This window comes from Argopecten irradians, chromosome 10 (genome assembly GCF_041381155.1).
Source record: "Argopecten irradians isolate NY chromosome 10, Ai_NY, whole genome shotgun sequence".
Classification (NCBI taxonomy): domain Eukaryota; kingdom Metazoa; phylum Mollusca; class Bivalvia; order Pectinida; family Pectinidae; genus Argopecten; species Argopecten irradians.
In genome coordinates, this window is record NC_091143.1 from 30,433,607 (window position 1) to 30,459,391 (window position 25,785).

The 25,785-nt window shown below is 34.1% G+C and overlaps 1 protein-coding gene and 1 pseudogene across 1 annotated transcript in view; both read right to left on the minus strand.

Moving 5' to 3' along the window:
- Positions 1-6,131, minus strand: part of LOC138333629 (uncharacterized) — a 98,224-nt gene extending 92,093 nt beyond the window's left edge. The window contains exon 1 of the mRNA XM_069282115.1: positions 5,904-6,131. The gene's annotated coding sequence lies outside the window, so the exon portion shown is untranslated. The remainder of the gene's footprint in view (positions 1-5,903) is intronic.
- A 17,127-nt stretch (positions 6,132-23,258) lies between these two features.
- Positions 23,259-24,732, minus strand: LOC138332650 (uncharacterized; annotated as a pseudogene).
- Positions 24,733-25,785: the final 1,053 nt, after the last annotated feature.

Here is a 25,785-nt window from a genome sequence, read left to right on the forward strand (position 1 = left end):
CAAAGAGATGTGCTTTTAAGCTACTACATTGTAATCGAAGTCTGGTAAGATATATTTGGGATTTACGGTTCCCGCAGAATCGATAACTAGGCGGTTTACTTCTATTTCTATCAAGATATGTTTTTAAGGCAATTACGGAGGGGTTATCTCTAATGGAAGTTGGAAGTTCGTTCCACAGGTGAATAGTGGTAGGAAGGAAAGAATTTTTATAAGAACTAGTGTTAGTCTTTATAGTGTATAAAAGGTTTGATTGCCTAGTTCTTAGGTTATGTACATTTACTTCAGAATTTCTTCTAGGTTGTAAATTTGAAAGAAAAGGAGGAATATGATGATGAACTATGTTATGAAGCTTTATTATTTTGTGTTTTTTCCTACGTTCTGCTAGTGTGTCCCAACCTGTATCTTTATATAAAAGGTCAATACTAACTAATTTTGTTGCCCCAGTAACTATTCTTGCTGATTCCTTGTGTATTGATTCTAATTTATTGTTCAAAAAAGTTGGAAGAGAGTCCCATACGACGTCAGCATACTCAAGTATAGGCATAATATATGAGAAATATATACGTTCTAAAGTGTTTCGGTCCAAGACAAAATTTAAGTTTTCGTAATACTGCAAGTCTTTTGGATGCTTTTGAAATAATACTGTCGACATGATTAGTCCAACTCAAATCAGTGTTAAAATATAGACCTAAATGCTTATGAGATATAACTGGGTTTACGTTAGTATTGTTCATACTTATTTGCGGGAGATTACTTTTTGTAACTTTTTACTGACTAATAACGATTCTGTTTTATTTGCATTAAAAGTGACTAACCACTGAGTGGCCTATGATTGAATTTTGGAGAGATCGTTATTTATAACATTAGCTGCATTAATTGCATTATCTATCACTAGATAAAGAGTAGTGTCATCGGCGAATAGTTTGATGATACTGCTTATATCCGATACTATATCATTAATAAATATTAAAAACAGTAAAGGTCCTAATATGGAGCCTTGAGGAACGCCAGATTTAATAGTGCTATAATCTGAAAATTCTCCATTAATTACAACTCGTTGTTTTCTACTAGAGAGATAACTTTTAAACCACCCCAGAATGTTTCCCGTAATGCCTGCATTGTTTAGTTTATATAGTAATCCCTTGTGCCAAACGCGATCAAACGCTTTACTTATATCTAGAAAAATAATTTGTACTTCCTTTCCGTGATCTAATGCTCTACCAATGTCGTTAGTGATATTTAACAGTTGATTTACAGCAGAATCACCACTTCTAAATCCTGATTGGTGCTCAGTGAAAAAGGAAGAATCACGCAGAAAGTTATGAACATGTTTAAAAATGCACCTTTCCATAACTTTACCTATTATACTTATTAGTGAGATTGGACGATAATTGGAGAGAGTACTTGGGTCGTCCTTTTTAAATATGGGGATTACGTTTTCCCTTTTCCATACATCGGGATAACATTGATTACTTAATGATTTATTAAAAAGATTACAAAGAGGTCCTAGTAATTGTCGTTTGCCTTCTTTTAATGATTTGCCACTAATCATATCGGGTCCGGTTGCTTTAGAAGCATCTATCATATCAATGGCGTCAGACACGTCTTGGGGTGTGATATTGATTTCATCAAGTTTAAAGGTATGATTATCATTAATATTCGGTAGGGTTTGATGTGAATCGTCAAGTTCAGTTTGTTGGACGAAATAGTCATTAAGTATATTGGCCTTTTCTTTGTCAGTGGTGTATTCGATATTATTTTAATTCAAAGTTGGTATGTCAGTTGTTTTGCATGAGAACTTTGTTAGGGAGTTCAGGGTTTTCCACCATTTTCTGGACGAACTAGATGTAGATTGTAACTGGGAGGATATTCTATTATAGTAATTATTTTTTGCATTGCGGATAGCATCGACACAGGCATTTCTTACTTTCCTGAATTTTTCCCAGTGTAGAGGATTTTGTGTATGTTTAGCTTTAGCATGAATTCTTTTTCTAGCTCTGATTAATTTACGTATATTATTATGTATCCAGGGAGGATCATGTTTTCGTAGTATTATCACTTTATTTGGTATAGTATCTAAGGCAACTCTTGATATCGTCATAGAAAGACAATCTGCAGTGTTATCAACTGATAATGCCTCTGTTTCGTTCCAGTTGACATTACTCAATTTATCACGATAATTGGAAAAATCGCAATCTTTATATAGCCATATACGAGGTTCAATACATTTATTATTTGGTGGTCGTTTAAATTTCAAATAGGCATATATGGGACAGTGATATCTCAGGTTGCAATTTAGAAATGGATCACCTACATACGAATGTTCAACAATATCACAATTGTTGACGAGGAACACGTCAAGTAAGGAACTTGAAGTTTCGGTAAAATGTGTTTGCTCAGTAATTAACTGCTTTAGGTCAAATTGGTGCATAATGTTTTTAAGAGCACTATTGCTCGTTGAGAGTATATTGTCATTCAAATCTCCAGTAATGATAATGTTAGTTATGCCGATATTAAATGCTAATTCTAGAGAATAGTGGATCATATCCCAATATTGGTCGGTAGCGTTTGGTGGGCGATAAAAAGTACCGAGTAAAAGTTTCTGTGATCCTAGCTTTAATTCTAGCCAAACACTTTCGATGTTCCTTACCTCGAGATCTGTACGCCGTTTAACAATTATTTTTTTCCGAACGTATACCGCAACGCCGCCGCCAATTCTATCTTGCCTGCTATGACAAAAAGGAGGATAAAAATCGTCATTAATTAGGTCGTTCAACGACTCGTTCATAGGGTTTAGCCAGGTTTCAGTGAATGCCAGCACGTCAAACACATTAAGTTCTGTAAATAACACATCAATTTTAGGTAGGATGCTCTGTACGTTGTAGTGCACAAGACTTATATGTTCATCGTCTGAAGGAGGACCTGGATTTTGTTCAATATCTCCACATTGTACAAGAAGATCGAGCAGACTTAAGAGGATGTTTAATGATATAATAGAAAGTAGGAAGACATACCATAACTTAGGTAGTTCATGGACATGAGTATTATTTGACCCTTTTATGATTATACCATTAATATAAAGAAAAATGCACATAATTACAGGTAAGGCTTTCCATTGATAGAGGAATACTAGGTTTACCGCATATACAGTCAGTGGATCTACGCGTTTATGTAATGGTGTGGTAACGGATTTGTCATAGAAGGCGCCGGTTTTAATTCGATGGCATATTGCATCAGTCGGCATCAGGTAATACCAGACATGTAGAAAAGGTAAGTATTAAAAACCGCGCCCTCTGCAATAAAGTATTCAGGAAAAAAATGTGAGTGATAAGAAGTTATGCAAAAAAAGAATTGATGATCAGTACCCGGATGTTTAGCATTCCAACAACAACAGCAATAGCAACAACAAAATATATATACAAAAAGAAACATAAATGGAAAGATATGGAGACATTTTTGCACCATAGAGTGATTAAGGTAAGTAATATTATTGTACATTCAACTTTAGCAAGGACATTTTTTAATCAATTTGATAATATCAATCATATTTAATTAGTTCTTATACAACATGGTACGGCAACTGGATGCAACACTCAAATGACGCTGCCAGAACTCAGCGTGCTTGAAGATTACTGGTTTCAACTCCCTTCCAATGTCCGTAGAGAGTTGAAACAGGATTCAATAAGAATTCTATATGAGGTAAGTGACTACATTCAGTGTCATAGATAGAATTTCACCCTACCTGTCATTCACTGGTAAGCGAGACACCATTGTGGACAGTTGTGTGGACATGTCCATAGGGTACAAGATCACCCTCGCGTCGGATAGAGACTTTTTCACCGGAGAGATTTTTTATGAAGATTTTCCCGTCGATAGTCCAGGTTTGCAGGATCTTTTTGGATTTAACTAAGTTTCTAGCGTGAAAACATATGGAATTTCTCATCTTTGTGAGATCCTCATTTACCATAATGTTCTTACAATCTGGAATATCCTTGAACTGTTTCCTCGCAACCATGAGATTCCGTTTGGCCTCGCGACTAGCCAACCGAGCAATGATTTGTCGCGGTTTGTTGTTATTACGAGGTCCGACACGATGTGTAAATTATGTTCCCTTTGGAACAATTATGTATAGACAGTACTAGGACTATCCATGTGTCACTTATAAATTGGTACATGTAATAGAATCAACTATGATTGTTAGTATAATCAAAATGTAGCTAAAAAGAACTGCCCATCGCTTTTCATTCATTAATTTATGGATTTTTTTTTAAATCATTCAATATAATAATGTCTAAATTGTATTTTTTTCGTTAGTTTGGTGAAATTGAAGGTAAATCTATACAGCTTGAGGCTCTTGATACGTATTCATTGGATAAATTCATGAAAAACAGACTCTTTCTAAAACCAAGCGTAAATACTTCAAACACAGATAATCTGTTTTTATATTTCACACTTTTACAATTGAAATGAAATACCTCCAACAGACCGATAAGTGTTTGTTTACACGAATGATAGCGGGGTGCCGTATACTAACACTTTTAACGATATACGTATACCATCATAATGAAAACGAAAAAGAGAATGGCTGACAAAAAGAAAATCCGTACAGAAAGAGGCTCACCTATGTACTTTGTCAATCAGATAAACTGGATTAGATTCGAAATAGACGTCATTAAATTGCACCTTACTGAGGAATTTGTGAGCTAAACTGACTGACTATGAGCATACTTGTCGAAAACAGAAAAATAATTATAAATATTCTGTTTCCTATTTGAATAATTATGCAATTCAAGTTTATATTGATAATCGATATGAAGGTTACATTTTTTTCTTTATGAATAAGACATTTTTGTAAAAAATTAAAAGCACCAAGATGATATTTTTGCTTCATGAACATTACGTAATGTAATCTCTAATATATTCCCTTTTCCGCATCACCTATATATCACAGATAATACCGGAGTCGTCAGTGAAATCGACGTATTTTTGTTTATTGACGGCATTTAATGGCATGCATGTCCTGCAGCATGGAGATGCATACACAGCATATTCAACAGAGCGGAAAGGCGATGCTCCATCATCTATCGCTTCTACGTACTTACATTGTATATGTAAACAGTCACCGACTTAAGACACAATTCGGCGAGGCTTATTCTGTTACATAATCACCAAGCAAAATATGATATAAATGTATGTATTGATCTATATATGCCTTATGAAACATAGAATGAAAAAAATGACAAATTCCACAACAATGTTAACTATTGATACCGTTGACTTAGTGCCATTGTGTATGCTATACCCATACCCGAGTCGGTGACATGTAAAACAAGTTAAACAAATTTAATAACCATCGAGAAGTTGATAAAATCATTTTTCATACAAGATGCTGCAGCTACAGTATAAAGGTAAATACACTACTGTAAGACTGATTTGAGAAGTTCTAGACAAACGACCACATGCTTTGGTGACCAAAATCGTAAATTTCAACACAATTCGGTATATCTATTGTATATTATATCAAGACATTTTCGTTATAAACACATTATTCCATTGTAGACCGAATCATTTGTTTCCTCAAATGAGCCTTTTTTTAGTTGTTTGTTTATTGAAATGCTCATTTTTTGGTTGTTTGTTTATTGATAAGCTCATTTTTTAGTTGTTTGTTTATTGATATGCTCATAAAAAAAACTTAATGTGACTGATTTAAAGAGACAATCGGTATACTTCTATTATCATCTTGGATACACGTTTTACGGACAGGTTTGACTGTACATGTTTCTCCATCTTTTCTTGTTGTTAATGACCATTAATTACATTGAATATTTTACAACTGACCTTTGCTACATACGAGAAAATGCACTAGTCACCTTACTGTCTATTGTAATATAAAAAGAACTCACCTGTAATATCCGTTTAGATACAGCTGCTGATAAATCCCATAAGTCTCCAGTCACCACTACTTCCGGTCCCGGGGTACTGTCCCGTCACCACTACTTCCGGTCACGGGGTACTGTCCCGGAGTCCACACCACACTGATCTATGTTGAATCTCACTTCTAGTCTTATGAACATAGTCTAAAACAATGTGATCCTGCTCGTGGATACGTTTATATGCCTTGGGTATGTTTTATCCTTTTGATGAGTGTTTATACACATGTATATATACATGTACACGTTCACCTTACTGGACATGACATTTGTCCGGAGTCTGCTCGGCCTATATATACACACAGACACACTTGACCTAGCTATTGATAATCGGTTCATTTCCTCGCATTCTTCATTTAAACCATTGAACTCGGAGAATGGAGCGAGTTAAGGATAGCTTGCCTGGGGTCAGGAAATCTGAAAAGGCTAGCGCATACATGTATATAAATACAGACCATACTACACGTAAAATGACCAGTGTCCGTGCTAACAAGATTTCTTGTCTGGCCATATAGACGTTTTGAAGGGTCATTAAAGATAACGTATAAGTAGTTTATTTGGATAGATTAAGTGATTTGTACGACAGATATTAATACATATCGCTTTGATCATTGATCGATTTAATATACTTCAGTAAACCGAATTTTGTCGGCAATAGGTCATAGTCAATGGAACAGTGAAACCAGATATAATAAAATTACACCATAAATCCTTAACATGATTTAAGTGTGTTGAATGCAACAGTGTAAGACACTTCTTTGTGGTCATTTCAGGACACAAAATATGAATATTGAGGTCTGCATATGTACTGTAAAAAAGGTTTTTGTTATAATTCAATTTCGCCTGTATATTCATGTTTAACTGATTATTTAATGCTAGCATCGTAAAACGTCAATTTGTTAGTTTGTTTGATTAGTTTACGTACTATTAACAGTCAGGGTCATGCCTGGCCTCCAATGTATGCGTTGTGTTGCGTGTATGGAGTGTGGGTGTGTGCTTTTGGTATATGTGTGTTGTGTCTTCTTGAATAGTGGAACTCTCGACATTTTATAGTGCTGTATCACTGAAGCATGCCGCCGAAGACACCAAGCAACACACCTCACCCGGTTACATTATACTGACAACGGGCGAACCAGTCGTCCCACTACCTTTATCTTGAACGCTGAGCAGGCGCAGAAACTACCACTTTTATAGACTACGGCGTGTCTTGGTCAAGGGGCAGAACCCAGAGCCTCATAGGAGCGAGCGCTCAACAGAAGGCCAAAAGTGAGGTGGTGTCAAGGGAAACGTAACTAAGAAGAAAGTAAAGCAGGAAGAAAAAAAAGATAATATCCTAAATTTAGTCGCCTTTTACGATCAGGCATTAGGGGTAGCAAATATGACGTCGTTGTTTGTAACGTAGTCTAAGATTGTCGGATAAAATTGCGTAATGATTTCATTGGCAAATTCGTCCTCTAAGAAAGGCGAGGTATCACTGTGGACCGTTTAATGGCCACTCATCGATAAGCACAATATTTTCATGAGGATACTTTCGGATTAGCTGTACAGTGTATGCTTTTCAGAACGTCTTTTTTTAATCATTATAATTTGAGAGGTCAAAAGTCAAAAGTTGAAAATTGATGTTTCAATTGTTTAAGCCCTTATTAATTATATATTAGAGTAGAAATTATATGTTATCAGTTTTCGCCTGCAAATCATGACTTTGTTCATTTCATTTCAGAAAACAAATGAAACATTGAATAAGAAGTAGATCACAGTGATCTATTTAAGCATTTATTCTATTTGAGCATTAAAAACTTACTTGATCTTGCTGAAAATTTTCTTTTTACATCTGGATATTGATCTTGACATGATTTGCTCAAGATAATTACATCCTGTTTTTTGTTGTTGTTTTTATTGTCTTTTTTTTCTTTATTTTGGTATTCAAAGCATGCTTTTAAGTTTGTTTCGTCACAGAATCCTCAGCAACACCTATCCTGAAGATAAAATGTTAGAATTGCACCTAATCAACTAAATTGACATTGGTGTATAGCACTATATGTGGATCTTGAGATAATCTGCTGAAAATGATTTTTCTTCTTCTTTTTTTCGTGTTTAAAGCATGTTTTTAAGTTATGTAAGTTTGTCTTGTGACAGAATATCAAGCAAAATCTACTGGAGTTATTACAATTGTGCCAACTGTCCCATTGCATGATCATCAAACGCGACCAAATACGGCATATAGTGTGGGAGTGTAACTGGTTTGCAGTAACAGGAAAATTTGTCTGAGAACCAAATCTTATAATGTTTGTTTGAAATGAGACAGAAATCTAATACATTTTGATCTAGATAACCACAAAGATTAATATCCAAAATTAAGTCACCTTTTTATTTTAAGATCCAATTGGCAGTATACGTGTTTTCCAGAAAACCCCAGGTGTTCTGAATAGTATACGGTAAACATCTGACCATAATTAAGATATCTGCTTATCACGACATGCCTTGTAATTTCAAGGAACTAGACTGAATTTCATGTTATGGAGATATGAAACGAAAAGGGAAAAGAACTCTCGTCATAAACCATTGTACATGCGTGCCATGTCATAAGATGCACAGGTCACAGATGAAACGGACGTATGATTTACAGAAGAAGTGTCGACTTTTACCCCGAGGTATTTTACTAATGGTGCTATACTGCGTCATAAACATCATCAGCAGGTGAGAAAGAAAGTCATTAACAGTGACACCCTTGATAAATCTGTACAGTTATCCCACCGCTTACCAGCTGGCAGTGGATGTACGTAAGTGGTCATCAAATCCAATCGTACATTATTGAGAACTCCGTTACAATGTATCGTGTACCATAGTTTATTAGAGCTCTGGACTGAGATACACGACAGTCTCCATTGTGAAAATCGTGGGAAATTCAGAATTGAGGTTGATTTTGTTCAATGAAAAAAAAATGCGGTCATCATGTTCATAACACTATATATTTTGTTATATAAAGTATTATCATTCAATTTATTTCAAAATATTGTATTGGTCAACAAAAGGATTGGATAACAGGCAGTATTATCATTCCCTAACAGTCTCGTGGTTATACAATTCTTTGGATTAATAAATCATCATATCTACCTGAAAACTGGTCAATAATTGTAAGAATAATGTAGTCGATGCTTTGTTGCTACTGCTTTTGTTGTCACAGTCCAGTGGTTGTGTAGATTATTTCGTGTCGTGTGTAGCTTAGTGGAAGCAGACGACGCTAACCATTCGGGTCTCATTTTCCGTGTAATATTTTCCATCTCGTCCTAACACCTGTTTCATTTTACCTTCATCCTTATATTTTTTAATCCACTTTGACTTATTTTTCGTTGTGATTTTTGTTTGTTTGATACAGTTGTCAGAATAACGGTATAAACAACTTACATAAACATATTCAAATCGTTCACTCGCTCTTGCTCGCCAAAGTCATCGATAATTTAGAGGTCAAGAGTAAATTAATTAACACTATGTTACGTTTTATCAAATTCTTTGCACCTTCAAAAGAGAAGGTTTATTTTTGAATTGTTTTGTTTTTCAAAAGTTTTAATACATACACATGTATCAAGACACATGGAGTACAAATACCTTCTAAAAAGAGTTGCTCATTTTGATCGTTTTGAAAATGTTTTTCGTGAGCCATGTTCTATTGTAGCATTGTAAAGACCTCAGTCCATCACCTTGAACAGAAGGGTGAAAAGGTCAACTCGGGGACAAATGGTATAGCTTTCCCCACTCGAATTTATAACATAAATTTACATTGAGAATACACAGTTTATAGAATAATGTCTAATAGACCATTATCAGACATCACACCCCTAAGATAAGCTTGTTTTGCCTAGTAAACAGATGTGGAGCATGCCGAGACATTGACTCTGGATTATAATCAACAGTAGTTTACAGATGAACCTGCAGTATCATTCCTTGTTCGAATCGTTGTAACCTTAATAGTAGTATTTGTGGTAGATAGAACAGTTGAGGGAGCTTCAACATCCGAACATCTGTTTATAAGACTACTACAGTTAATTTCATACACATTTTATTTATCTAGTATTAATTGATCAGTCGTTTATCAATTTATTTCATAAAATTATATTTTTAGAGAATGAATTTCACACAGTTGTACATAATTACTTGTCATTATCAAAAGCATCCAACTAACTTAACGGTATGGGTTTATTTATTTATTTATTCATTTATTTATTTATTTGTTTATTCATTTGCACAATGTGCACAAAAATAATGTATATCATGTGATTTTATTACCATGAAATCAATTGCAAATTACGAATTGCGTGCAGACTTTCCCAAACACTACAAAATCATTCTTCAGACCTGTTTATTTCTCAAACAGTTATTTGAACTGAGGAGGCCAGGTATGCATCCGGTTTGATTTTAACTGCATCACTTAATGAATGTGTATTTTGTTCATGTTCCTGTTATTTGTTTAGCCGTTGAATTGCACATGTAATTGTAAAAGTTCTAATAAAGTTGAAATGAATTGACTAAAAGGATGCCGACTTCCTCACTGACAAAGAATCGCAATGTTTTATTATGCACGTTCAAAAAAAATGCATGATTATTTGCCAATGACATTTGATTTGGACAACCTTTGAAGCGAAAGCGATCTTGATACTCGGGGGATGCGACATCTTCGCAACAACAGAATATACTTCAAACTGTTTAAACAAACAAATGAAAGAAATAAAGATGTTTTCTCGTAGTAAATTGTTATATTTATATACTCCGGTATCAAACTGTTTACCATGTGACCATTAGCATTAGCGTAACCTCAACTTGCCCACCTTCTTGGGAAGTTGGTTCCCTTTTGAATACACCCGTTATTGAATCTTGTTGAAAAAAAGTTGAAAGTTAAGAAAACTGGTTTAGAACTTGTGTCGTCTTTATCGGAGGGGTAGATTTTAAAATAATAGTATATTAGGAAGTGAAATTATCACCTTGAGGAGCATACTGGTTATGAAATAGCTCTCTCCCTCTCTCCCCCCATCTCTCTCTTTCTCGCTCTTCCCTCACTCTCTCCCTCTCTCTCTGTCTCAAATACGACTTTATATATTATGTATATCTTATCTTGTAAATGCCATCTTGTGTATGTAATTTGAATGTTTTATTTTTTAGGGAATGGGCTTTATATAAGTTGTACCACTTGTGCCCAATCCCATTGCACATTTTGCAATGAAATATGTTTAAGTCAAATCAATATTGAATCTTGGCTTCCTCTACGAATTTCCAACTACAACGAGTTCATTATAACAATAATTCCTAATGGTTAGTGGTAGCAATGAGGGTAAGTTCACTATATTTACTGTTCTTCATAATCGTTACAAATAGAACATCTTGTTGTCAATCTGATTGGAATACATATCCTTATAACCACTCCGTTCAATAGAGGATATGACAACACCCCATAAGGGTCGTGTTCGGATGACCTTTATACCATGTGTACTTCAGATCAAATGCATATTCTGCGCATTGCTACATCAATTGACAACTCCATTTCGCCCCAAAATACATATACAATAAGCTTTGTTGTGTTCTTTGGGCGAGATGACTACATACAAGAACATACATCTGACAGCTTTTTAAAATAATTTCAAGATTTTGCAGGCAGCAATTTGATTGGCCATTTCCAAAGGTCACCTGGGCATGACCCCTAACGGGATGTTGTCAGATTATCTTATCCCACGTAGTGATAATAAGGATCTGTATCTCTAAACAGATTGACCTTGTTGTTTGATGTTTGACTCAGATGAGAGATATTTTCTATAACGTTCATTTGGTCTGGCCGTGCAGTGCATGACGATTAATGTATATATATATATATATATATATATATATATATATATATATATATTACATACATTTCCGCTATGACGTTTACTACAATGGCGGGATAAATTTGTTGACCTGGCGGTCAGAAACATTTTACTTTCGATGTAGTTTTATTCATTCAAGCTGTTGTGCTGCATCTGCTTGAATGAATATAATTTACACTCGTGAAAGGTATGGTACACTAGGTCACCATACATCTCATGATCTGACTCAAACATGGTATATATTGCCTCACAGGTTCTACTGTTTTAAAACATCGTTCAAAACGGAAATTATGTAGAGTCGATAAATGTCGTAAAGTCGGCGGGAGATAAGTTGGTATTTGTCAACTGGTGTTTTTTCACTATCTTTTATCAATAGGTCATCTTTTTTTCTGTTTGATGAATATTTGCACACAACAAGATTAACATACAGATCCTTATTTATTACCACTTCGTTCAATAGAGGATCTGACAACATCCCATAAGGGTCGTGTTCGGATGACCTTTTTACCACGTGTACTTCAGATAGTATACATTTTCTGCACATTGCTACATCAATTGAAAACGCCATTTCGTTCCACTATACATATATATTTAGCTTTGCCGTACTCTATGGGCGAGATGACTACGTACACGAAAATGACTCGGACAACGTTTTCAAACTTTTTCGTCCCCAGTCAAGATTCTGGCAGCAGCAATTTGATTGGCCATATTTCAAAGGTCACCAGAACGTGACCCCTAATGGAATGTTGTCAGATCATCCTATCAAACGTATTAATAATAAAGTATCTGTACAGTATTTTATTCAGATTGGAAACATTACTAACCATTTGACAGCAATATTCATAATTTCCATATTTTTTGGGAAATTAGTGTTTATTAGTGTGAGCAGTCAGTTTCGTATAGATCCTTACCGAAAAATAATCTGACATTTTGGTCTCATGATAGAACAGATTTTTTTCCCAAAGTAAATAACAGATAATTCGTCATCTGAGTAAATTATTTCATAATAAAAACTTAAAAAATAAAGCAAGGACGCTCAATGAAAAATTGTGAAAATGCATGAACTATATATTAGGCAAATAATGACAGTGACGAATATTTATGTCCCATGCCTGTAGTTACCGGTAATATTAGGTCTATCTCTGCTTACTGCACATTAAAAGTGTGGAACTACTGTAATTACACATGTTATAGTATTTATGACAGCCTGTTTTAGTCGGAGATAGCATCGTAGGTGATAGATTTCAATATCGCAAGAAGACACAACACATCAATACCGCAATATCCAAAAACTACATATGGAGAGGATTCCTTTCTTATATAACCATTACACAGTTGGTGTATAACACCTCATCAATAATTGTTAAAATTACAAAAAAAAATCAGCGAATTATGTTTCGTATGGTTTGTTTGTTTGTTTGTTTGTTTGTTTGTTTGTTTGTTTGATTATTTTAACGTCCTATTAACAGCCAATATGGAAGACGCACAACAGGAATTAATGTTTGGGACACGTTGGTCATTTATGTTGAGGCATTTGACAGGTTATATGAGGTGATAAGTGAATAACTTTGTTGATTTTGACTTTGAATTAGAAAAAAACATCGCCTTACTGACAGATAACTAGAGGATTAATCGATAGAATACAGTTGGAATATTATTGGATAATTCTGTCGATAAGAAAAGCCGGAAATGTTTATTCATCCATGCGTAGAAATTTAAACAGTTCATTACAATTTAAATCTTATCTGGACAACATGACTCGAATGCTATCTATGGAAGGCATAAGAAAGAAAGTACTTTTTATAAAGTGTGTGCCTCAGGGGTCAGTTCTAGATCTACTTACGTTTCTTTATAATTAATGATACATGTATCTAGCCTCTATAAATGTATTATATGGCATACGTAAATGTATGTACGCCACTATTTTGCTTATCTGCAGTTGATGAGTCATTTACCTATGTATCCAAATGTTATTATTGTATTTGTAAATGTAGTGGGAAACGGCATCATCAAATAATTGGACTTCAAGATAGTTGACCAAAATATTAAAAGTAATATTTTCGATCACAAAGAAAGACAAGCAAAGTCATTTTTAAACAAAAATATTTATACACATTATCTCCTTTCATTATTATTACATAATAAAATGTAAGATTTATTAGTGAGTAATCGTGTTGTTTTAATTGCTTTTGCTAATCGTGTTTTTTTAGGTATGAATTAATTTTATCTAGCCCGTTTATTCAGACGCTGATAGCCTTAGATTTTCGTTTTATATATATGCTATGAACCATCCATCAATATATCTTGTTAACAATAATGTCCTTATATGCAGACAGGTTCAAAATGGTCATTATTTCAAACTGCAATATTTTCATGTAATAATGTCAAACTAATATCATTTTTAAGTTATTTAAGCTATAAAAATGGTTCTACCGGCAAACTAGCGCTATTTTATGGCATATATTCAGAATGCCGTTTCCGGAAACGATCGGTAAAATAACGGAAACTACCGATCCTGAACGACACGAAATTATTTTTGGATTCTTGGTACCAAAACATCTTGTCCCCGTCGATTAAATAACGGACATTCTTCCTACAGACCGGAGATTGACTGACCGTTTAAGCCGGAATAAAAGGACACTGACCGTATTACAAAGAATCTGATGACCCGCACGTGCTCTCCAAGAGTCCGCTGTGTTGTCACTACTTTGACAGATTGAGAAGCAAACCGCTCCAATTGGAACAAGGTTTCATAAGAGTGTTTCGCCTGGGAAAGGGGGGTCTCTATTATTTCTTTACGGAAATAAGCCTAGCGGTAGTCACTATTTTAGCTCGTCACGTGATAAACCGGTATAAAACATATTAATTCACTTCGTGGGCATCAAACAGAGTTCTGATCGAATTGCACAACATGTCAATTTTCGCAATGTTTTTTTTTCATATTTAGCACCAATTGGTTTCCGTAGTATGGGTGACACTGTTGAATACGAAAAGTCCAACAATTATCATGATTTGGGGTAAACAAATGTCCATCGTGTACGGAGGAACAAATGCTTCCAATCGTGAAAGGATATTTGAGATATCGTACAAGTTAGTTAAGCATAAAAGCATTCACTTTAGTTTATCATAATTCAATTTTTTTATTTGCATTTGTATTAGCTTATTAATTTATGTATCGTTCCACCGTAAGGGAAAAAAGGTTACTTTTTCATAAAAAAGTATACATGCGTCTTCAGGGTAGATCTGATTTTGACTGTTTCCTGACTTTTAGAGCTCATGGTTATGACACTAACTTTGATGTTTGCCATGGCACCAAACTGATGTCTTATGCATACAGAGACATAGAAGACATGCCTATTGAAAGCAATATCTTAAGAAGTACACTTGGTTAGAGACCAGGTTTTGTTATATAATCTATTTAAAGATTATCGTGGTGTTTAAGAACATTATTCTTATAAAATGAAGACAAATTTTAATACAATGTAGACGAGTAAAGTCTACTCCTCTGTTTGATGTCAATTTATGCTTGCTTCATGTTTTTACTAATGGGTAGTAAGGAAACCATATTCCCTATACACATACTCCATTAACCAGGATGATATGACGAACTTGAAAAAACAATAAATAACAGTTTACTCATTGACTAAATTTTTAACGGTTTGATGTGGTTACCTAGAGGGGATGAAATGAAGTCAAGTACATTTTGGTTGAGGACGGAAGGTGAGGGGGAATTGGAAGCGGGGTGGTGGGGTTAGGGATTTTGTCAGACTGGGGATAAATAACTTTAACAAAAGAGTGAAGTTGTGGATCTACTTTTTTAATTACTCGCAATGTTGAAAACAGCTGTTCAAACATTAACTTATTGCCACACACATGCAAAGTAAATATCCATTACCTAACCCTAATTGCGTGTGTATTTTAGATAACGTTTTTAAACACGACTGATGGTAGCAATCGGACAGAACACATGTTTTGGTAAACAATTGTATTTTATATGTTTATACTCGTACTATCTCAGAAATTTGCTTGAAACTTAATCGCGCAGGACATCAATTCAATATATTACAGAAATGGTGTGTAAGGGAGGTAACTCTGTCATGTTTGATTTTCATTTACATAAACTTAGATTTCTTTAAAGTTACATGTATATGTGCCGTAACTAGCTCTGACGCGAATATAGCAGAGTTTTATATATATTATTAAACATTAAAAGTTGTGAACTTTTCGTTAATTACGATGCAAATAAGTTACTGGTTTAAAAGTAATTAAATTACAAAATTAATAATTCGATTTTTGGCAGTACTGCTAAAACTCATAGGTTCCGCCCACTTAATGTTGTCAGCGCATGCGTGACAAAAGCAGCAGGTCACAAACAAAAACAATATGGCTTCCCCCACTTCCAAAACGAAAGCGTGGAAGGCCGTCATACCTATAGCCATCTGAGAAGAAGGAAATCAAACTAGAATATCAACAACAGCGCCATGAAAGCAAAGTGGTTATCGGCGAAAACATCTAGCAATGGAATTCGGTGAAAGAAAGAGAAAACCTCAAGTTCCACCATGAAGTTAGCAGCTTTCTTCCTCGCCATGTGAGTATCGTTATCGTTAACAGTGACTTAGATCCTAGATGACTACAGCAAATATATAACGTGATCATCGCTTTTCGCTCTCGTGTATCGATAAGTGTGGATATATATTTACTTTTTGAGTGGAAATGACTCTGACAATGTAGATTGTGTATTAAAACATCTAGTACCAGTGTATTGATAGAGATTGTGGGGCTCGATTAGGGGTAATCTACCGTACAGTGAGCATGGCGATGTCAATAAAGTTTGAATGTGATTGATATGACACTTTCTTAGATGTAATATATATAGCCATAGAATGCTTAAAATCTTTAGCGTGTCCCTGTAATAATCACTTCAACTGAATGTCATATATTTTGCTACATGTGTTTCTACATCTTTCATTTACATTAATACAATATATATGTACATATTTAATACTGTAGCAGATTTTATTGTACATATGGATAGTGATACGGTTGCCTTCTACCTTCGCGTTAGGGGGAAATTCCCTTTAGCTCAGTCGGTAGAGCGGCGGACCAGTAAGTCAGGGGTCACAGGTTCAAGTCCTGCTGCAGCACACTACTCTCAGCCTGTTACAATACTATTATAGCTGTTCATGTACATGTATGTTTTTTCTTTTAGCTATGATAGCTACAGTAAAGTGAGACAGGCCCCTGCATCCAATATGATATCAACACCTGACAAAGGGACTACCTTCAGACCATCTTATGTGTCTTTGTATGGTATAAAATTGGAAATTTCATCAGAAGATTCATCAGCACTAGGGTTAATTCACAGCTTAAGGTATATATTGATACTTTTTTATCCCCCACTTTCTCCGAAACGGGGATATTAATTTTGGTTTGTCTGTCTGTCTGTCTGTTACACTTTGTTTCTGTGCAATAACTGTAACAAATGTGAACCAATTTTCTTCAAACTAGGTGACAAGGTTAGTACTTTAAGGGCTCGGCCAAGTTCGATTGCGACTTTCAATGGACCTTATTTAGCGGAGTTATGGCCCTTTGCTTAAATAAAAAAAGTCAGTTTCTGCCGCTTTGGTACAATAACTGTAATAAATATCAACTGATTTTCTTCAAACTTGGTCACATGGTCAAATGTACCAAGGGCTTGAATGAATTTGCTCAGCACTTACATCGGACCGTATTTGGCGGAGCTATGGCCCTTTGATTAATGAAAAATGTCATTTCTGTCAGTTTCTGTTCAATAACTCTCACAAATATTACCGAATATTCTTGAAAATTGGGAACCTGGATAAATATTTATCATACTCTGGATTATAATCAACAGTCTACAGATAAACCTACAGTATAATTCCTTGTTAGAATCGTTGTAACCTTGATAGTAGTATTTGCGGTAGATAGATCAGTTGAGGGACCTTAAACATCCGAACATCTGTTTATAAGACTACTACAGTTAATTCCATACACATTTTATTTATCTAGTATTTATTGATCAGTCGTTTATCAATTTATTTCAGAAAATTATATTTTTAGAGAATGAATTTCACATAGTTATACATTATTGCTTGTTATTATTAAAAGCAACGAACTAACTTAACGGTATTTATTTATTTATTTATTTATGTGCACAGTCAAACAAAACAATGTCATTGTAGACTGATTTGATAGATAAAATGATATAAAAATAAGGTATATCATATGATTTTATTACCATGAAACCAATTGCAAATTACGAATTGTGTGAAGACTTTCCCAAACACTGCAAAATCATTCTTCAGACCTGTTTATTTCTCAAACAGTTATTTGAACTGAGGAGGCCAGGTATGCATCCGGATTGATTTTTTTAAAGTGTATTTTGTTCATGTTTCTGTCATTTGTTTAGCCATTGAATTGCACATGTAATTGTAAAAGTTCTAATAAAGTTGAAATGGATTGACTAAAAGGATGCCGACTTCCTCATTGACAAAGAAACGTAATGTTTTATTATGCACGTTCAAAAAAATGCATGATTATTTGCCAATGACATTTGATTTGGACAACCTTTGAAGCGAAAGCGATCTTGATACTCGGGGGATGCGACATCTTCGCAACAACAGAATATACTTCAAACTGTTTAAACAAACAAATGAAAGAAATAAAGATGTTTTCTCGTAGTAAATTGTTATATTTATAAGTTCCATGGGAGATTTTTCTTATATGAGACAGTATCAAAAATACATTCTCATTACTGTACTCCAGATTCGAGTTTATTGATATCTTTTTTAATACCACGGTATCAAACTGTTTACCATGTGACCATTAGCGTAACCTCAACTTGCCCACCTTCTACACTCGTTATTGAATCTTGGCTTCCTCTACGAATTTACAACAACAATGAGTTCATTATAACAATAATTCCTAATGGTTAGTGGTAGCAATGAGGGTAAGTTCACATCTTTTTTTTTTTGTTGTTGTTCACGAAAACATGTTTTCAGCTCCAACATTTTTATTGTCATGAATTTACAAATGTATCAATCATAACATTTTCGCAACTAAGCAACCCCTTTTCTACACAGAACGATGTGATATTATATATATGCTAACCATAACTGTTACTGACAGATTATGTACAAAATATAACTATAGAGAAAAAGACCGATAGATTTTTTTTAACATAGAAAAAAAGTATTATTACTATCAGACGAATAATTTGTTACTGTTACCATGGATTTAACAAAATAAAAATATTCTCTTTAATGAAAGTCGGTATTTTATCGAAAAATATTTACTGTTCTTCATAATAGTTACAAATAGAACATCTTGTTGTCAATCTGATAGGAATACAGATCCTTATAACCACTCCGTTCAATAGAGGATCTGACAACATCCCATAAGGGGTCATGTTCGGATGACCTGTATACCATGTGTACTTCAGATCAAATGCATTTTCAGCGCATTGCTACATCAATTGACAACGCCATTTCGCCCCAAAATAAATATACAATAAGCTTTGTTGTGTTCTTTGGGCGAGATGACTACGAACATAAATCTGACAGCTTTTTAAAATAATTTCAAGATTTTGCAGGCAGCAATTTGATTGGCCATTTCCAAAGGTCACCTGGGCATGACCCCTAACGGGATGTTGTCAGATTATCTTATCCCACGTAGTGATAATAAGGATCTGTATCTCTAAACAGATTGAACTTGTTGTTTGATGTTTGACTCAGATGAGAGATATTTTATGTAACGTTCATTTGGTCTGGCCGTGCTGTGCATGACGATTTATGTATATATATAGTACATCTATTTACATTTCCGCTATAACGTTTACTACAATGGCTGCATAAAGTTGTTGACCTAGCGGTCAGAAGCATTTTTCTGTCGATGTAGTTTTATTCATTCAAGCTGTTGTGTTGCATCTACTTGAATGAATATAATTTACACTCGTGAAAGGTAAGGTACACCAGGTCACAATACATCTCATGATCTGACTCAAACATGGTATATATATTGCTTCACAGGTTCTACTGTTTTAAAACATCTGTCAAAACGGAAATCATGCAGAGTCGATAAATGTCGTAAAGTCGGCGGGAGATAAGTTGGCATTCGTCAACTGGTGTTTTTTTCACTATCTTTTATCAATAGGTCATCTTTTTTCTGTCCAATTTGATGAATATTTGCACACAACAAGATTAAAAAGCAGATCCTTATAACCACTCCGTTCAATAGAGGATCTGACAACATCCCATAAGGGTCGTGTTCGGATGACCTTTTTACCACGTGTACTTCAGATCGCATACATTTTCTACACATTGCTACGTCAATTGAAAACGCCATTTCGTTCCAGCATACATATATATTTAGCTTTGTTGTGCTCTATGGACGAGATGACTACGTACACGACCATAAATCTGACAGCTTTTTAAAATAATTTCAAGATTCTGGCAGCAGCAATTTGATTGGCCATTTTTCAAAGGTCACCAGAACGTGACCCCTAATGGGATGTTGTCAGATCATCTTATCAAACGTATTAATAATAAAGTATCTGTACAGTATTTTATTCAGATTTGAAACATTACCAACCATTTGACAGCAATATTCATAATTTCCACAAATTTGGGAAATTAGTGTTTATTAGTGTGAGCAGTCAGTTTCGTATAGATCCTTACCGAAAAATAATCTGACATTTTGGTCTCATGATAGAACAGATTTTTTTTTTTCCAAAGTAAATAACAGATAATTCGTCATCTGAGTAAATTATTGCATAATAAAAACTTAAAAAATAAAGCAAGGACGCTCAATGAAAAAATGTGAAAATGCATGAACTATATATTAGGCAAATAATGACAGTGACGAATACTTATGTCCCATGCTTGTAGTTACCGGTATTATTAGGTTTGCCTCTGCTTGCTGCACATTAACAGTATGGAACTACTGTAATTACACATGTTGTAGTATTTATGACAGCCTGTTTTAGTCGGAGATAGCATCGTAGGTGATAGATTTCAATATCGCAAGAAGACACAACACATCAATACCGCAATATCCAAAAACTACATATGGAGAGGATTCCTTTCTTATATAACCATTACACAGTTGGTGTATAACACCTCATCAATAATTGTTAAAATTACAAAAAAAATCAGCGAATTATGTTTCGTATGGTTTGTTTTTTGTTGTTTGTTTGTTTGTTTGTTTGAAATTTTAACTATTTTAACGTCCTATTAACAGCCAATATGGAAGACGCACAACAGGAACTAATGCTGGGGACACGTTGGTCATTTATGTTGAGGCATTTGACAGGTAAGATGAGGTGATAAGTGAATAACTTTGTTGAAATTGACTTTGAATTAGAAGAAACATCGCCTTACTGACAGATAACTAGAGGATTAATCGATAGAATACAGTTGGAATATTATTGGATAATTCTGTCGATAAGAAAAGCCGGAAATATTTATTCATCCATGCGTAGAAATTTTTATAGTTTATTCAATGTAATTTTATCTTGACAACATGACTCGGATGCTATCTATTGAAGGCATAAGAAAGAAAGTAGCACTTTTATAGAATGTGTGCCTCAGGGGTCAGTTCTAGATCCACTTACGTTTCTTTATATAAACAATGATATCTAGCCTTATATGGCATACGTAAATGTAGGTAAAACACTATTTTACTTATCTGCTATTGATGAGTCATTTACCTATGTATCCAAATGTTATTATTGTATTTGTAAATGTAGTGGGAAACGGCATCATCAAATAATTGGACTTCAAGATAGTTGACCAAAATATTAAAAGTAATATTTTCGATCACAAAGAAAGACAAGCAAAGTCATTTTTTAAACAAAAATATTTATACACAATATCTCCTTGCATTATTATTACATAATAAAATGTAAGATTTATTAGTGAATAATCGTGTTGTTTTAATTGCTTTTGCTAATCGTGTTTTTTTTAGGTATGAATTAATTTTATCTAGCCCGTTTATTCAGACGCTGATAGCCTTAGATTTTCGTTTTTATATATATGCTATGAACCATCCATCAATATATCTTGTTAACAATAATGTCCTTATATGCAGACAGGTTCAAAATGGTCATTATTTCAAACTGCAATATTTTCATGTAATAATGTCAAACTAATATCATTTTTAAGTTATTTAAGCTATAAAAATGATTCTACCGGCAAACTTGCGCTATTTTATGGCATATATTTCAGAATGCCGTTTCCGGAAACGATCGGTAAAATAACGGAAACTACCGATCCTGAACGACACGAAATTATTTTTGGATTCTTGGTACCAAAACATCTTGTCCCCGTCGATTAAATAACGGACATTCTTCCTACAGACCGGAGATTGACTGACCGTTTAAGCCGGAATAAAAGGACACTGACCGTATTACAAAGAATCTGATGACCCGCACGTGCTCTCCAAGAGTCCGCTGTGTTGTCACTACTTTGACAGATTGAGAAGCAAACCGCTCCAATTGGAACAAGGTTTCATAAGAGTGTTTCGCCTGGGAAAGGGGGGTCTCTATTATTTCTTTACGGAAATAAGCCTAGCGGTAGTCGCTATTTTAGCTCCGTCACGTGATAACCCGGTATAAAACATATTAATTCACTTCGTGGGCATCAAACAGAGTTCCTGATCGAATTGCACAACATGTCAATTTTCGCAATGTTTTTTTCATATTTAGCACCAATTGTTTCCGTAGTATGGGTGACACTGTTGAATACGAAAAGTCCAACAATTATCACGATTTGGGGTAAACAAATGCCCATCGTGTACGGAGGAACAAATGCTTCCAATAATGAAAGGATATTTGAGACATCGTACAAGTTAGTTAAGCATGAAAGCATTCATTTTAGTTAATCATAATTCAATTTTTTTAATTTGCATTTGTTTTAGCTTATCGTTCCACCGTAAGGATTACTTTTTCATAAAAAAAAGTATACATGCGTCTTCAGGGTAGATCTGATTTTGACTGTTTCCTGACTTTTAGACTTCATGGTTAGACACTAATGATGTTGCCATCGACCAAATGATGTCTTATCATACAAGACGTGAAGACATGTATAGAAACTATATCTTAGATGGTATGGTAAGACCAGGTTTGTTATATAATTATATAAAGAAACACAAATAGGTTAGTAGTTGTGAATTTCGTGGTTTTAGACATTTATGAAGACAATTTTAACAATGTTGACAGTAAAGTCTCCCCTCTGTTTGATGTCAAATTATGTGTTCCTGTTTTTATGGAAGAAAGGCACAATATCCCTACAAACTACCATACCAGGTGTATGACGGCTGAAAACAATAAATACTGTATACGCATGACAATTTTTACCAGTGATGTGTTACCTGAAGGGGTGAAATGAAGTCAAGTACAATTTGGTTGAGGACGGAAGGTGAGAGGGAATTGGGAGCGGGGTGAAATTCGAAATTCGAAATTCTTTATTTCCGTAAGTATACAACTTATTGGAATATTAACATAAAATATACATATATACAATCAACAAGGGTAAACATTAAATTATCATAGACAAATTGAAATGCACATATGTGATTAAGTGATTCTGCTGTTGTTTGCCTCAATTATGTACTTGCCTAATAAATTAAGATCTTTTATGTTATGTGTATTTAGCAATTCAATAACTTTGTAAACAGATGGCTTTACCCAAAAATAGTTTTTAATGTATTTTCTCCGAATATCTGAAAATTTTGGACAAATAAATAAAAAATGATATTCATCTTCTATTTCGAAGAGTTCACAGTTTCTACATAATCTATTATTCCTTTCAACATTTCTATATCTACCTGTCTCGATTGCAAGATTATGAGCTGAAAGACGGAGTTTGGATACAGAAATTCTACGTTGTTTTGAAAGAGACTTCGTTAAATAAAATTGTAATGTTACGTCATCTACTAGATATCTAAAGAGATCACATTTACTGGAAGTGCTTATTGTTGCCAACAACAGTTGTTTTGTCTGATCATCAATTCGTTGTTTAATTAACGGAAGTAAAATGATATCAGCAGGAGACTGCCTTAACCATATGTAACCTAACCCAAGTTCAGATAGTTTCTGTTTAATAAACACTAAAAAGTTTTGGATGTACTTTTTCAGTTTCCTTAAAAAAGAACTGATATATTTCCTTCAAAATACAGTTATTACTATTCAATAGTTTAAACCAATACTTGAAGGCTTTGAAGATTTGTTGATTTACCAAGGGAAAACGACCAAGTTCATAATAAACCATTGCATTACAAGTTGATTTTTTTACACATAAAATATTTTTACAAAATTCTATATGAACCTTTTCAACTTCATCAGCTTTAAATCCCGCCCATGTTTCACAAGCATAATGAAGGATGCTAACAATATATGTATCAAATAAATGTAATAAAGTTTTAATATTGAAATTTACTTGATTGCACTTTGCCCGCAAGGCAAAAACGGCCTTGCGAGCTTGACTAGCTACGTGTTTAATAGTGGTTTTGAACTTGTTATTAAATCGTAGTAAAACGCCTAAATAACAAAATTCATTAACATCTGAAATACCTTTTCCTTCATATGTCCATGATTCCGATTCCTTAATATTCCCACCATTTCGAAAAACTACAATTTTGGTCTTTTCAGTGTTAACAGTTAGCTTCCATTTTTTAGTGTAATCACATAAACAATTAAGCAAACTTTGTAAACCTTCGACAGATTTAGAGAAAAGAACCAAATCATCGGCATATAAAAGTAAAAATAGACTGAGGGTGGTGGGGTTAGGGATTTTGTCAGACTGGGGATAAATAAGTTTAACAAAAGAGTGAAGTTGTGGATCTACTTTTTTAATTACTCGCAATGTTGAAAACAGCTGTTCAAACAATAACTTATTGCATGCACATGTATTCCCACACACATGCAAAGTAAATATCCATCACCTAACCCTAATTGCGTGTGTATTTTAAATAACGTTTTTAAACACGACTGATGGTATCAATCGGACAGAACACATATTTTGGTAAACAATTGTATCTTATATGTTTATACTCGTACTGTCTCAGAAATATGCTTGAAACTTAATCGCGCAGGACATCAATATATTACAGAACCGGTGTAAGGGGAGTAACTCTGTCATGTTTGATTTTCATTTTTTAAAAATATAACTTAGATTTCTAAGGGAAAACAGATAATTAAATACACATGTTTACATCTATTTTACAACGAATTGTTGTAACAACTATAGATATTGTGAGGCTTGTAGCAAGAGAGATAAATTCAGCATGCGTGTACTGTAACGTATCATGGGTTATCTCCCTTTACCCGGTTTGACTGTCTTATGCTAAAACGTGTTGTTTACATATACAATTTCCTCTAAACAAGTACTGGACACCGTACTGATAAGGCATTATGATTAAAAGTATGCGTATTAGTAGTTTACAAAACTCTTGGTAAAGGAGCACACTCAAAGGCCAATGTTTCCACATATTTAATTATTTATTTATATATATTAAAGATGCTCCATCGCTGACAAATTGTATTTTTTCACTCTCAAAAACAGAAGAAGACGATTTAGTATACTTTACACCATTACCACCATTGAAAAGTTTGAGCTTCTTATTTTACTTCACGTTTAAAATATGAAAAATAATTAATTGCATCCCGAAAAAATTCCGTGTCACTATATCCTATATGGGATGAAGTACTGATTGCGCATGCACCAAAGGCGAAATAAATTATTTTAATATTATTTTTTTTATTAATTAGACATATAAATACACGATTTAACACCAATTATTGTTTAAATGATGAATATCATTTATGTTCTGTCGGCGGTGGAGCATCTTTAAATGACTCTATTATTTTTTCGTTTTTATTTCAGTAAGTAATTATGGTATCACTCAAGTACAAAAATCATAAATTTAATTTGCTCGATCGCCAAATAAAGTTTTAGTTTAAGATGTAGAAGAACTAAGTAGTTCCT